The sequence below is a fragment of the Nestor notabilis genome, unplaced genomic scaffold, assembly GCF_000696875.1.
Source record: "Nestor notabilis isolate BGI_N333 unplaced genomic scaffold, ASM69687v1 scaffold14320, whole genome shotgun sequence".
Taxonomy (NCBI): domain Eukaryota; kingdom Metazoa; phylum Chordata; class Aves; order Psittaciformes; family Psittacidae; genus Nestor; species Nestor notabilis.
In genome coordinates this window covers 69,308-70,842 of record NW_009912613.1, presented here as the reverse complement: position 1 = coordinate 70,842, position 1,535 = coordinate 69,308, and positions in this window count along the sequence as shown.

Genomic DNA, 1,535 nt, shown 5'->3' with positions numbered 1-1,535 from the left:
AGGCTGGACAGAGCCTTGGGCAACATAGTTTAGCGTGTGGTGTCCCTGCTCATGGCAGGGGGGTTGGAACTAGATGATCTTAAGGTCCTTTCCAACCCTAACTATTCTATGATTCTATGTCACGTATCATGGGGTAACATAATGCATACAAGAATGGAAACTAAAATGGAGTTCAGATATACCACCTCCCTCTTGCAAAGGTAGGAAAGATCTGAAGCCTTTGGCTCAAATAGGATAACCATGCCAAAAGAACTTGGCCCCAGTGTGCAAAACAGGGGAAAACTGTGGAAATTCATCGTCAGTTTATTCAAGGCCTAAGGGTGGCGTTTGTATGTCCTCTATGTGTGTGTACGTATGGCAGGAGAAAGGCAGAAGATTAAGAAACCTGAACAGCTGCAGGTAAAGACAAAAAATTCTTAATAAGCAAGAACCGATTTCTACTCACAACACTTAGCTCTAGCTTCAGGCTGTAGTGTAATTCATGTGGCTCTTGGGGCAAGGGGGGAAAGAAACTTTGGCTGCTCTACATCATTTATGGTGTATTTGCTTTGCGGGACTGCCTCTGTGGAGACGCATTCCCTCCCTTTATCTGCTTTTGCTGTGTGAGTCTGTTGTTTCACACAAACTGAAGAGGTGCTGAGGCTGCATGCTGCTCAGGGCAGGCTCTGAACAAACACACGAGCTGGGTTTGTGTCCTGCAAACTTTGCAGCTTGCCTTTCCCAAGAACAGCCAAGGTAGACTCCCCCAGAGAGTACCCAGGACCCAATGAGGTAGGTGTGAACCTCTGTCTTCTCTTTCAAGGGTAGAAGAAAGAGTACACAGGGAACTAGCAGGATTACAGATCTGTTAGCAAGTACCTTATTAGGTTTGTAATTGGACTTAAGTCAACTGGCCAAGAGAAGATTGGCACAGTGGAGAGACAGACAGCTTTTAACTGTGAGCAAGAAGCACATCTGTAGAACAGAGCCTGTGAGGTCTAGGAGAGCTGGGGATGACTGTCCCACAGACTCTGCTGCAGTTGCAGTCGGCACTGCAGAAACATCCCCCACCCAGTGCTTCCTCTTGCAGGCCAGGGCTTTTGGAAAAGGCAGAGGGAAGAGAGAGGGTTGGGGTGGCTCCCAGCACTGACCCGAGCTGCCGCCAGTGGCTCTTTCAGTGATGTCCTGATGTCCTCCTGCCACAGTCATGTTAGTTAAAACTGCGTTACAGTCATTTTTTGCTGCTAAGGATATTTGTCAAGCACTCAATTTCTTAATAAATAGTAGTAGGTTTCTCTTTTTAGGCGGCATGGACCCCAACATACCAACTCCAGGAAAGTCCATGTTCTCATTCAAGTGGGTTTCCAGACTGGTTGCAAATGTCACCTTTTACCTGTGCACTACATGCAGTGCAGCAGCCCCAGTACCTCTCTTGGTGCCTCACAGCTCTCTCCTTAACCTCATAAATTAAAAACGACCAGATCAGGACAACTTTAAGGGCTGCAGCTGCAGCATAAGTTGCATTAGTAAATCAGCTTCACTGTCTTTTGTTCTGC